Source organism: Nicotiana tomentosiformis, chromosome 5 (assembly GCF_000390325.3).
Source record: "Nicotiana tomentosiformis chromosome 5, ASM39032v3, whole genome shotgun sequence".
Lineage (NCBI taxonomy): Eukaryota > Viridiplantae > Streptophyta > Magnoliopsida > Solanales > Solanaceae > Nicotiana > Nicotiana tomentosiformis.
In genome coordinates this window covers 79445383-79459469 of record NC_090816.1, presented here as the reverse complement: position 1 = coordinate 79459469, position 14087 = coordinate 79445383, and the positions used below count along the sequence as shown (strand labels likewise).

Here is a 14087-nt window from a genome sequence, read left to right as displayed (position 1 = left end):
TTATTTTAATTTGTTTTACGTTTAATCTCCTGTTTAGCTTTACACCCAGTGAAAGGCCCAAATAATTTGGCCCAAAAACCTCCTGACCTGGTCCGAAATCCCTGGCCCAGCTCCCCCTCTCCATCTCAGCGAACTGTGCTCCCCTTGGTGCGCCAATCACTGTTTGCCACATCACCCACTAGTCCCCCTCACAGAAGAAACACAATCCTATTCCTTGATCCACTCCTCATCAAACGGTCACCCTTTTTCCCTTTAATTCATTTTTCTTACTTCTCACCCATTTATCTTGGCCAGACGATCTCTACTAATTTAACGGCCCCTGAAATTACCTATTTTATTAATTTTTCCCTAAATCTCCAGCCGTTGATCAAAGATGATCAACGGATCGCTTTTATCCAAACCCCAAATGCCCCTTTAACCTTAGGGTCAAAACCCTTCCCATTTCCCTACAGACATCCGCCCTCATATTTTCCCCTTCACTCTCTCCTCTCACCTCTATTAACCACTAAACCCTAACGGCGACCGGTGGTCCGCTATGGATCTCCCTCCTCTCTCCTCATTTTCATATCACCTCTCCTCTCTCCCTCACCCTCCATCACATCTACGAAGATCAACAGAGATCTTAGAAGCATTAACAATAATTCCTTCGGTCACCCACGTGGGTATCTCAAACATCTAGTGGCCGTGTGGGATTCCCCTGCATGAACCAGTAAACATCTTGCCTCCCCAGTTTGCTGCTCAATAGAAGGTCAGCAACCTTCTTCAATTTCTCTCGTTTCTTTTCTCTGCATGGTGCATGCCTAGTAACTTTAATACCCTAAATTAATGCATGACTTGTGAAAGTTTGTCTGGTCTGTTATGTTCTAATGTTCGATTGAGGAATTATTTTGTTAAGTTTAAAGATTAGGGTAATGTCAGTTATATGTTCGTAGATTCTGTCCTTAAATATCAGTGTAGACATCATGCCCTAAATCAGATGCATGTTGATATTATATTATCTTATGAGAGCTATGTCTGATCATGTTATGCCCTATGTTTTAATACCATGTCTGCCTTAAGAATTTTCAAAGGGCTCTCTGTTAAAGTTTAGGATTTTGCCTGTGGATTTTGTCCTTAAAAGCTTATGTAGATGTCATGCCTTAGGGGATGGTATGTCTTATTGATCTTTACACAACAACATGCTGTCAATTGTTTCCTGCATGGTGGAGTTATATTCTCTCAATTCTGAGGTCTTAAACACTTGTTCTAGTAAGTCTGCGCATGTGAAAGATGAAGTGAGTATAATATGTGATGGTTAATATTTTTGAGATATTAGAAGAAGCAAATAGCCAAGCCTGTATGCCATGTCTCTTTGTGTGAACCAATGTGAAGCATGCAATGAATTTATTCTTACTTCCCTGCTGTTTTAAACCATGACTGCAAAATATTATTCTCTTGTATGCTTAAGATTTATATGAATTCATGGTATAGACAAACTTTTCCTAGAAACTATGAATATATGTTTGCTACTGACAATGTGAATCAGATTTGGAGTTGATAAATGAGTAAGTTTAATTAGAAGAACCTTTGCCTTGACTAACACTTACTTTTTCATTACTAGATATAAGAATTCTACCTCCCCGATTTCCTCCTCCCCTGTGAGTCTTAGTTATGTTAAAGGACTAATAAGTTGCTATAATTGATTCTATCTTTGTGAAGCAGCAAGTAGATGAGCATGCCTCTGTTGTTTCCTTTAGGATGAATGATAAGGACATTCCTTTTGCTATACATGTTCTGGGATCTAAATAAATCTAGAACAAGACCGCTAGTGTTAATAAGTTTATATGATTTCCATGTTTGACCAAAATCATCTGGAAATCTATTGCCTGACTAGGATATAGAATGGATGAGTATTGCATGTCTTAGTTCACTGGAGTCGGCTGGTACCTTGTATGCATGTGTGATTCTCATAAGTAGACATGCCTTGATTTCAAACTAATCTCCAAGAACGTCTAAATGCTCATGTGTTCTGTTTGATGCATTTAAGACATTACTCTGCAACCCGTAAGACTTAAAACTGGAAACTTGCAAGTTATGATGATTGTTTGGTGTTTGCATGACAATCTGTTAGTATAGCCTGCTAGTTAGTGACACCTCTTGTGTTCAAATTCCCCATAGAGGAACTGGGGTTAATGGTTACTGATATTCACTGTGTAGTTGACATCATCAAAAGGGGTCCCCTCACACGCACTGCTAAGGGTCCTTCAGACCCTTATAAACTCTGAAATGCTAGGGGATCCAAGGGAAACCTTTTGGGAGCATGTTCTAAAGGGGGTTAGTGGTCCTTGACCTCCGCTCATCTTTGGGGAATTATACACAATGGTTAACCTGATTTTCTTTCGTTCATTTAGTGTTACATTAATGCATTGTAGTGTTTCATTACTGCATTGTTTCATTACTGCATTTCTGCCTTCAGCTATTCTTTTAATTAAATGAGCAATACTAATCCAAATCTTCCCCTCGTTTGCATGAACACCTGCTGGGCCAGCGGAGTTCGCTTAGAACTCTGGCCCAGTTCAAATGAACTGCGCTGCTACTGCACTTGATTCTGGACCTGTTGTCTCTCAGGTTTTCTGATGGTCCGCTAGAGCTAATAGGCCTGATTAAGTTATCAGCCCCAAAAATGAAGAGTCTAGTTTTCTTGAACTTATCTTCCTCTGCAGATTTTTGTATATTCATGTTTATGATGAACTAACGATATTAGTGGATGCTTATTTATTTTCGTTTGGTATGATTAATTACGAATTAACTTTAATACAACAACTCACGTAGGATAGAAATACGCATGTTTAGATCAGCGTTCTCATTTTATAAAACTCGTAACTTTAAGAAGTAATGCATATTAGCTAGTCACCCATGAATTGTTTTTTTACCAAATTTCCTCTAACGTTTTCTCATCAAATATTTGTAGAATTGATTTTAAATGGATAAGGCAAAAGGTTTAAGAGCAATCGACCATTTTTAGAAAGCTGGAAGTGGGCTAACGCTTTTAAAGAAAACGTGCAGAGAAAGTATAGGGTCCGGCCTAGTTTTTATGATAAAAGATACCACTCTTTTAAAGCTTAAGTGAAACGTCCCAACTAACTATTTCAAAACTAATAAGGTATATCTTACATATCATATACAAATCTATATATTCTATATATAAAAGAGGGACATGAAGGATGTGATGTGGCATCTCAATAGTGTATGAATCCTCTTTATCCTTTTCCTCATTTTTTTGAGGTTTTCCTTTCATTTTGTCCATTTTAATTGTTTAAAATTTAAAATCCATATCATAACGTCACACCTCTTCATTGGGGGTTATGACTCTTCAAGTCTATAACCTCCACTATTTTAATGTCTTAAAAATAATTGTCTTTATTTTGGCTAAATTCTTTCCATGTGTATTTAAACTCCACACACATTGATATCCTTATTCCTCAATAAATAATGTTATCCAGATTGACTTTCACTTATTAACTGTTTTCTCTTTCACTGAATGTTGGCATATATGATTTATTGGGCAAATGATGTATTTTTCTGTACTATGCATCTCATACCAGTGTTTCTGCTTTAAACTTCACAGGTAAGTAATTAATACTTTATTTTCTACTGTTCATTTCTTCTCCTTTCTCTTTCACTTTAACAAAATGTGGGATTTATGTGATTTTGCTTTAATGTAGGTGTAAGCCTCATGAATGTTAATTGTTAGAATACGATATTTGTATGTATTTTGGGTGCGATCATCCTTGAGCACATTAAAGATAAAAAGAAATTAAAAAGACAAAAAGGACTTTTTCCATTTTTAAAAAATAATATTAGGATAACAAGTAAAGCAAGTGATAACAACGTTCGTAAAGTTCTCCTATTAACCTGAAGCTTAGACCATATCAAACTCCAACAAAATAAACCTTCAAAAGATATATACATCAAATACTACTATTTTTTTACTTAAAAATAAATTACAGCACAATAACTATTGAAGAACTAATATCATAAATGTGTAAATATTACACTGCAAGATCTTCACATAAAGGATGGAAGTCTTGGAATTTGGCTAAGAATGAAACTGAAAGTGGAAGAAATAGATTTTTCATGTAGTAAAAGCGTGAATTCAATTTTTTTAGATTTAATTTTCTTCTAATAAATATAATATCATAAATCATAATAACAAAAAAATGTAATAAAAATACATTAACACTATACATTCTGTTGAATTTTCAATTTCAGTGTCTTATAAAGTAACATGATGCTTGTACATATTTCATTTGTTTTTAATTGTGATAGTATCATTTGTTGGTAAGGTACATGATATTATCCAATTAAGGCAAATTGGACAACAAGAGGTATAACCAAAGTTAATAATTAATATTCGTTGTTGACGAAAACATATTTTATCTTTATTAATTATCTTATCTCCATACATCAAGATTTCAGATGACGTCCCAAGTTTTCATATTAATCGATGAGATTCTAAGAAAGACTATGTTGTATACCGTGATGTTAAAGGTTCTGTACATTTGAATATCATTAAAAAAAAAAGAGAGAAAAAGCAAGAGTCAATGATTTTTAGAGAGAAGTAATTTATTTTGAGAATATAATTATATCAAAGAATGATTTATCATGTTACCGTTGGAGAACATTCATTTTCCTCTTTTAGCAAGATAACTTAGAATTATTTTATTCATACTTACTTTGCTATAGCATACATTAGATATTATTTGTAAAACACGAGAAGAAAATATCAAAATACAAGTATTATATTATTTACTCAATCTTGATGAGTTTTGAATTCTTTGTGAATAATTTTAAGCCACTTATTTGATATGTAAAAGATTGATCTTTTTAATTATAAATTAGAACATACTTCCTCCGGTCCATTTTAAGTAATTGTTTGGTTGTTTTTACACATATTAAAAAATTCACCTTTTAGCATTAATTAACTATATAATCGGCCATATTAACCTTAATTTGTTCATTGAAAATATAACAAATACTCCTAGACACTATACTCCAAGGGCAACTATGAAAAAAAGAAGTTAATTCTTTCTTGATATTTGAAAAAATTAAATATTATGGGCCAAAAAAAAAGGCCAAAAAATCACTTAAAATGGACCGGAGGGAGTAACTATTTAGACAAATTTTAATTACTTTCATTATCGCGCGAAGCGTGGATAAATTAACTAGTTATTTTATAAAACGCAGTCGTATTTATGAGTTTATAATCCTAACCATTTTCTCTCACATTTTACTTAGTCCGCTCTTTATCATCTTTTAAAGTAACATTCTTTACCTAACACTTTTTCTCACTCTATTTTTGCCAAATAAAATTCTCAACCCTTCCAATCATTCTCTTTTAAAAAAACCATTATTTAAATAATTATTCACTTTTCTAAACTATGTTTATAACCATAGTACTAGTTTTAGATCACGTAGGTAGATTTTAAGGATTCACTTAATGACTTTCGATTATAATTTAACTCCTTTTTAGTAATGATTGGAGTATACATAATTCTTTTCCCCACTTTTAGACTATGTTTAAGGAACTACCCTTTAAGTAGATTTTAAGGATGCCTTACACCTTCCCCTTAGAATAACTTGAACCCTTAACTAGAATCCCATTGGTTTAAAAGACTATTAAGATTTGATCTTGACTTAACTCATAGGTACTCTAATATACCTTACAATATTATATGGCGACTCTATAATTTTAATGAACCTCAGAATTACCATAATGTTAAAACTTGTGTAAAAATTAGCGGCAACACATATTATATGCCTTTATTGGATACATGTTTTTTTTGCCAAATGATTTTACTTGTTCATGCTTTTACTTAATAAATGCCTTTACTAGAGCATGCCTATACTTGTTTCACAACATACTTGTTTCATGCCTTATTTCACCTATGCTATGTTGGGGATTGTGCGATCATTTGATCGTTTGCGTGTTAATAATCTTGTTTGGATCCTTATTGCATTACATGAGTAAGATTAGCTCAAGAATTTGGGATCTGCCATTAATTCTTATTCATGCTCATCCTTTCTTTAGTAAATTATGCTTATTTGTTCTCCTCGATGGTTATTATGAATTTCGCTATATTTGGATATGTTATTAGATGATTCTGTGCGAATTAATATGTTGGATCAGGTTGCCGCTGCAATTATATTATGATAAGGATCGGGTTTCTCATTATAATAATAGTATGGCCATGGGATCGGGTTGCCGCCGCAATAATATTTGTGTGTTTGTTGGATCGGATTGTGCGCCATAACGTATGTGTTATGAAATGTTGATTTTGTTTGTGATATAACCTTTCTTGTGGGCTTTGGCTATGTTAATTATGGATATTGTTTCTTCCCTATTGATTTGAGTTGATGAAAACGGTTTTGGTTGTGCTATTCAATAAACGTGATTATCACTTTTGTTATCGAATTTTCTTACTGTTTTCTGCCTTTTGTTCCTGTTATTATTACTGTTATCTCTACTGCTATTTTTGTTGCTTATTAATTGTACAGATTTATATGGTAAGTGTCTTGTCATAGTTTCGTCACTATCTCGTCGAGGTTAGACTCGATACTTACTAAGTACATGGGGTCGATTGTACTCATATTATATTTCTACACTTTTTGTGCGAATTCTGGTGCTGGTCCTAGCAGCGTTCACAGGGGGGCATTGCTTGGTTATCAGGGAGACTTGAGGTAGTGCTGCTTTCCCGTCCGCAGACTCTAGAGTCACCTTTACTGTCATTAATTCTATTTTTTCTTGTATCAAACAATATTACCTTTTTATGTAGACGACATTCAATTTTAGACTTATTTATATACATTTCTAATTTTCACTCTTTTTCTATATTATTATGTTGTTTTCCTTTAGTCTAGTTTCCTTATTTTTTGTTAAGTGTTGTCATACCTAGCAAGCGGTGTTAGGTTTCATGACGACCCCATTGATTGAGATTTTTGGATCGTGATAAGTTGGTATTAGAGTACTAGTTTGCATATGTCTCACGAGCCATGAGCAAGTTTGGTAGAGTCTTGAGGATCGGTACAGAGACGTCTGCACTTATCTTCGAGAGGCTATAAGGCTTTTAGGAAACTTGTTATTATAGGTATTATCTCAACTTGTTATAGAGATGTTTCGGTATTGTTTGATCTGGGTTCTACTTATTCATTTGTGTCTTTATATTTTGCATCACACTTGAGTATTCCTCGTGATTCTCTTGATATTCCTATTTTTGTATCTACACCGATTGGGGATTCTATAGGAGTAGATCGTGTTTATCGGTCTTGTGTTGTTACTATTATTGGCTTTGATACTATATTTTATCTCTTGTTGTTAGATATGGTAAATTTTGCGGTCATTCTTGGTATGGATTAGTTGTCCCCATATTATGCTATCTTGGATTGTCATGCAAAAAATATGACTTTAGCTATGCCAGAGTTGCCTAGATTAGAGTGGAGAGGGACCCTTGGTCATTCTACTAGTAGGGCGGTTTCATTCTTGAAGGTTCGACGCATGGTTGAGAAGGGGTATTTAGCGTATTTGGCTTACATTCGAGATTATAGTGCAGAGGTTCCTTCGTTGGACTCAGTACTGGTGGTAGGGAGTTGCCAGAGGTGTTTCCTGCAAATTTACTAGGTATGTCACCTGATAAAGATATTGACTTTCGCATTAATTTGGTTCCGGGTACTTAACCCAAATTTATCCCGTCATACCTTATGGCTCCAGCAGAGTTGAAATAATTGAAGAAGCATTTGCAGGATTTCCTTGATAAAGGATTCATTAGGCCGAGTGTTTCTCCTTGGGGTGCACCAGTATTGTTGGTGAAGAAGAAGAAGAAGAAAAATAATTTTATGAAGATGTTCATTGATTATCGGTAGCTGAACAAGGTTACTATCAAAAACAAGTATCAACTGCCTCGTATTGATGATTTGTTTGATCAGCTTCAGGGTGCCAAGGTGTTCTCCAAGATTGATTTGAGATTTGGCTATTATCAAGTAAAGATTAGGGCTTTGAATATCCCTAAGACAACCTTTAGGACTCGTTATGGTCTTTATGAGTTCTTGGTGATGTCATTTGAGTTGACTACGACCCTATCAAATTTCATGGATTTGATGAACAGAGTGTCCGAGACTTATTCAGATTCCTTTGTGATTGCATTCATTGATGATATTCTGGTTTACTCTCGTAGTAAAGAGGAGCATGAGCAGCACTTGCGAGTTGTACTTCAGACATTGAAGGATCGTCAACTTTATGCCATGTTTTTGAAGTGTGAGTTATTTTTAAATTTAGTTGTATTCCTGGGTCATGTTGTATCTAGTGATGGTATTAAGGTTGATCCTAAGAAGATTGAGGCAGTTCAGAATTGTCCTAGAACTACTTCAGCTACAGAGATTCAGAGTTGCTTGGGTTTGGCGGGCTACTTTCGTCGATTTGTTAAAGGATTTTCATATATTGTAGCCCCATTGACCATGTTGACTTAAAAGGGTGCTCATTTTCAGATAGTCTGATGAGTGTTAGGAGAGATTTCAGAAGCTCAAGGCTACTTTGATTACAACTCCAGTGTTGGTGTTGCACAGTTTCGAGGACTTATAAGGTATATTATGACGCTTAGCATATTGGACTTGGCGCAGTATTGATGCGGGATGGTAGAGTGATTGACTACACGTCTTGTCAGTTGAAGATCTATGAGAAGAATCATCCTACTCATGATTTGGAGTTTGCAACTATTGTGCACACGCTCAAGATTTGGAGGCACTACTTGTACGGTGTATCATGCGAGGTCTACACTGATCATGGTAGCTTCTAGCATTTTTTCAAGCGGAGGGATTTGAATTTGAGGCAACGGAGGTGGTTGGAATTGTTGAAAGACTATGATATCACTATATTGTATCATCCGGGAAAGGCAAATATGGTAGCTGATACCTTGATTAGAAAGGCGGAGAGTATGGATAGTTTGACATTTATTCCAGCTGAGGAGAGGCCATTGGCTATGGATGTTTAGGCCTTGTTCAACAAATATGTGCGATTGGATATTTCTAAACCTAGTAGAGTTCTTGCTTGTATGGTAGCACAATCGTCTTTATTGGAGCGCATTAAGGCTCGCCCGTTTGATGATCCTTATTTATTTGTGTTGAAGGACACGTTACCACATGGTGGTGCGAAGAAGTTTGTGATTAAAGATGATGGTGTTATGTGACTTCAGGGTCGAATTTGTGTTTCGAATGTTGATGGTTTGAGAGAGTTTATTTTTGAGGAGGCTCATATCTCACGGTATTATATTTATCCAGTTGTCACGAAGATGTATTGTGACTTGAATTAGAATTATTGGTGGCAGAAGATGAAGAAGGTAATTGTTGGTCATGTTTTACGGTGCTTGAATTGCCAGCAGGTCAAGTATGAACATTAAAAATCAGGTGGTTTGACTTAGAGGTTGATGATACCGGAGTGAAAGTGGGAGTGCATTACTATGGACTTTGTGGTAGGCTTACCTTGGACCTTGAGGAGGTATGATGCTATTTGGGTCATTGTGGACAGATTGACCAAATTAGCGCATTTCATTCCGGTGATGACTTCTTACACTTCAGAGAGGTTGGCTCAGATCCATATGAGAGAGGTTGTTTGATTGCATGGAGTGCCCATATCTATAATTTTAGACTGTGGCACGTAGTTCACATCGTACTTTTGAGGAGCTGTTCAGTGAGAGTTGGCATGCTAGAGGAGCTCAGCATTGCATTTCACCCGCAGACGGATGGCTAGTCTGAGCGGACTATCCAGATCCTTGCAGATATGTTGAGGGCATGTGTTATTGATTTTGGAGGCCAGTGTGATCAGTTGCTACCATTGGCAGAGTTTTCCTACAATAATAGCTACCAGTTCATCATTCAAATGGAGTCGTATGAGGCTTTATATGATAGGCGGTGCCATTCGCCTAATGATTGGTTTGAGCTTGGTAAGGCTAGGATGTTGTGTACAGACTTGGTTCGTGATGCCTAAGATAAGGTGAACTTCATTCAGGATCGTCTTCTGACAGCACTGAGTAGGCGAAGAATTTTGAAGACAAGAATATATGTGATGTTTCTTTTATGGAGGGCGAGAAGGTGCTTTTAAAAGTTTTGCCTATGAAGGGCGTGATGAGATTTGGTAAGAAGGGCAAGTTGAGGTCGAGGTTTATTGACCCGTTTGAGGTGTTAGAGAGAGTTGAGGAGGTTGCTTATAGGCTTGCATTGCCTCTCATCCTAGCAGGGGTATATCCAATATTTCATGTTTTTATGCTTCGGAAGTATCATGAAAACAAGTCTCATGTACTGGACTTACGCACAATGCAACTCGATGAGAACCTGACTTATAAATAAGAGTCGATAGCTATTATAGATCGGTAAGTTTGAAAGTTGAGATCTAATGAAATTCCTTCCGTGAAGGTTCTTTGGAAAGATTAGCAAACTGAGGAGGCTACTTAGGAGTCCGAGTCCGATATGCGGAGAATATATCCGCATCTTTTTACCAATTTAGATACATTTCTAGGTCCGTTTAGGGACGAACGTTTCTTTTAATGGATGAAGAATGTAAGGATCCGGTAGGTTAGTTTGAGTTCTAGCTTCCTATTTCTTGATTTGAGACTTTATATAGCTTTATTTGATGATTTATGACTTGCGTGCATGATCCGTTTTGATTTACGGAAAGTTCAAATGTTATTTTTCAAAGAAAACTTGATTTTTGAACTTTAAAATAGTTGGAGTTAATCACGAACAACACTTTTGGTAAACGAATTTGGATCGGTATTTTGACGATTTTGGTAGGTTTGTATGATAATTTTTGACTTGCACGCATGTTTGGTTGGGCTTTCGGGTGACCCGAGGTCATTTCGGCGATTATTGTGAATAGTTGAAGATTTGAACTTAAAAAGTTTGAAATCATTGAGTTTTGATGGTTGATTCTTGATTCCTGATGTTATTTTGGTATTTTGAGCTTACGAGAGACTTTGTACGAGGTTTATATACTTGTGTGAATGTTTGGAGTGAGGCCCGAGGGTTCGGGTGAGATTCAGGGTAGTTTCCCGCCATTCTTGCATAATTTGCAACGGTTGCTGGTGCGTTGTGCATCACGAACGCAGAGCTTGTCTCGCGTTCGGGTAGGGTGATTCGGGTTAGGGGATGGTTACCTTTCGCGAAGGCGGAAGGGTGACCGTGAATGTGAAGTGTAGAAGGATTTGACCTTTGCGAATGTGGGAACCCTGACGTGAATGCGTGGGCTTCTAGGCAGCTTAGAGATGGAGGGAATTTACCCTTCGTAAACGAGTAGGGTGTGCCACGAATGCAAAGGCTTGGGGGGAAATTGCCTTACGTGAACGTGAGTTGGGTTTCACGAATGTGGTGCTCATTGACCAGTGGACTTCGAAAATACGGAGGTCTCTTTGCAAACACAAAGAAGAAAGTCCGCCGCAGGTATAATAGGGCTGAAAATTGGGATTTAGCCACTTGTCACTATTTTTAGCCTAAATCACGGATTGAGGATATTTTTGAGCGGATTTTTATCCCATCTTTTAAAGTAAGTAATTTTTACCGAGTTTTAATTAATTTGTCATGAATTTCCATAGATTGTTATCCCTAAATCTAGTACTTTAAAGTGTAGAAATTGGGGTTTTGGAAATAGACTTGTAACGACCCGACAAGTCATTTTGTGTAATTGTGCCCCATTTTCTCTTTTGATGCTTCACACATGTGTGTTTATGGTTTATCACTTACGGGGTTGATTAGTTTTGTTCCGGGAAGATTTCAGATTTATTTGGACCCTTTGATTCTTGGTTTTGAAGCCTAAGTTGTTTATGTTGACCAATGGTTGACTTTTGTAAATCCGAACCCGGAACAAAGTTTTGATGGCTCCGATAGCTCCGTATTATGATTTTGAACTTGGGCATATGCCCAGAATCGAATTCGGAAGTCCGTAGGTTGATTTGTGTTGTTTTGCCAAAAATTGACAATTTGAGGTTTAGAAATTTGACTGAAGGTTGACTTTTAGCTATTGGGTTCGAAATTTAATTTTTGGACTTGGAATAGGTTTGTTATGTTATTTAGAACTTGTCTGCAAAATTTGGTATAATTTGGAGTTGAATTGATAGGATTCAGACGCTTAGTTGCAATTCTAGAAGTTCTTAAAATTTTCTTTGAAATTCATACGTTTTGGTGTCCGATTCATAGTTCTAGATGCTATTTTTGTGTTTTCATCACGCGAGCGAGTTCTTATGAAGTTTTTAGACTTGTCTGGATGTCTGGTTTGGATCCATGAGGGCTCGGATGAGTTTCGAATGCGTCGCGGGATGTTTTGAACTGAAACAGGAATATCTAGTGTGCTGGTGCTCTGAAGTCGCAACTGCGAGCACCAGCCTCGCATTTGCGAACAAAGCGGGGGTCTCAGGTGTCGCAATTGCGACACCTTGTTCGCATTTGCAAAGGTTAGGCCAGAGCTGGGTAGTTTGCATTTGCGACTTGTCACGACCCAAAACTAACCCGTCGTGATGGCGCCTATCATAGTACAAGGCAAGCCGACTATTCAGATATTTCCAACACTTTAAATCTTTGAGAGATATTAAATGAGTTTAAATAAGGAAAATCTCTTAAAAACAGGATAAGAATCATAACTCAATACATAAATTCTTTCCAAAATCGGGGTGTCACTGAGTATATGAGTATCTACGAAATAACAAAGTCTAGAAGTAAAACTGAATAAATAAACAAAGTCTTTTGGCAAGGTCTGCGATTGCCAAGCAGCTACCTCGATGATCTTCGGAGGTCTGGCCTCTGAAAATCAACAACCGCCGAAACCGGAAGCACCTGGATCTGCACACGAGGTGCAAGGTGTAGCGTGAGTACAACCAACTTAATAAGTAACAAATCTAACCTTTGGACTGAAAGTAGTGACAAGTCCAATTATTACGGTCCACTTTCAACATTTAACAGTATGGAAAGTTAAAGAAATTATGACAATGATATTTAAGATATTTATATTCTACAAGTGAAGGTACAAGAATTTAGACATGCTTTCAACAAGAACTTAGATATGTTTTCTGATTTTACAACAAAACTTAACACATAACAGGGCAGATCCATCCCAAATGCAAATAAAACAGGGCAGATCCAGCCCAAATACAAATAAACAGGGCAGATCCAGCCCCAACGTCATAAGTGCTAGCATTGCGCCCACTGTGGGTGTGCAGACTCCGGAGGGGCCGATCCAGCCCAAGCGATATAATAAGCCAAATGCTGGCATGAATCAATAAACATGCTGCGGCGTGCAATCCGATCTTATAAATACCACTCACAATAGGCCTTCAGCCTCACTCAGCCAATAACTTCTCCAGTCTCTCGGGCTCAATAGAATCATGATATTCAGCCCACAAATGATGATACGACATAACAAATAAAGACAACAGAGACTGAGACATAATATGCAAGAAATAACTATGACTGACTACAAATTGGCAGATTAGGCAATTAGTTCAGAAGCAAAGTACGACCACTGTGGGTCCCAATAGTGCCATCATATAGCCTAAGCAGGGTTTCTGACATGACTAACAACTCAATAGATCTAGCACATGGTGAAAATACGGGTAACATCAAGATTTAACAACTATTCAGTTCCATGGAATCGTCCAAGTCACAATTCTTATGGTGCACGCCTACATGTACGTCACTTAGCACATGCGTCACCTCAACACCAATCACATAATACGAAGTTTGGGGTTTCTGTCACGATCCAAAATCCCACCACAGGCGTCGTGATGGCACCTAGTCTCTAAGACTAGGTAAGCCGATTTCAATTATATTTTGAAACCATTTTTATTTATTTAAATAAGTAATAAAAACTAACAACGGAACAAATATGAATATACAACCTCCCAAGACTGGTAGTACTGAGTCACGAACTCTAACTGAATACATGGAATGATCACGAGTACCGAATATACAATACTGTTTGATTACAAATTAACAGTATAATAAAATGAAAATACTCCAAGGGAATGCGACGACCAAGCAGCTCTACCTTGAACCCTTACGATGCCGCTTTAACT

General features: G+C 36.9%; 1 long non-coding RNA gene across 2 annotated transcripts; it reads left to right on the top strand.

The window, feature by feature from the left end:
* Positions 1–389: 389 nt before the first annotated feature.
* On the top strand, positions 390–6871 carry LOC117281455 (uncharacterized). 2 transcript variants are annotated; one of them, XR_011407867.1, is made up of 2 exons: positions 390–748; positions 6679–6871. It is a non-coding gene; the product is annotated as an uncharacterized lncRNA (long non-coding RNA). The 2 variants fall into 2 exon arrangements; XR_004512081.2 differs by lacking the exon at positions 6679–6871 and adding an exon at positions 2608–2761.
* The last annotated feature ends 7216 nt before the right edge of the window (positions 6872–14087 follow it).